Source organism: Lepidothrix coronata, unplaced genomic scaffold (genome assembly GCF_001604755.1).
Source record: "Lepidothrix coronata isolate B3197 unplaced genomic scaffold, Lepidothrix_coronata-1.0 Scaffold128, whole genome shotgun sequence".
Classification (NCBI taxonomy): Eukaryota; Metazoa; Chordata; class Aves; order Passeriformes; family Pipridae; genus Lepidothrix; species Lepidothrix coronata.
Window position 1 is genome coordinate 125090 of NW_016690308.1, and position 393 is coordinate 125482.

Consider the following 393-nt stretch of genomic DNA (forward strand, 5'->3'; position numbering starts at 1 on the left):
TGAGATTGGCAAAGTTTAGATTTCACCCTCCTTAAAACATCTCCCTGGGGCATCCACGGTCCAGCTGCACTTTGGAGCTCTCTTGGTTCCCTCCATGGGCTAAGTTTTGATGTCCCTCAGCTACTGAATAGAAGACAGTATCCTCTGCTGGAGAAGTTGCAGGGGTAAAGCAATTTTGGTGTCATGAGTGAGTGCTTTTGACAAAAAAAAAAAAAAAAAGAAAGAAAGAATATATTTTTATTTTACACTTTGCAAAGGCTGAATGTGTGACCAGCTCTTTGTAGGAGGTTTTACCCAATCTAGGAAGAGCGGGAGAGCTTGGCTAACTCTGCTTGCTTCCTCCAAATAGGACAGGAAGCTTTGCTGAAACTCAGGCTCTGCCTTTCTGACACT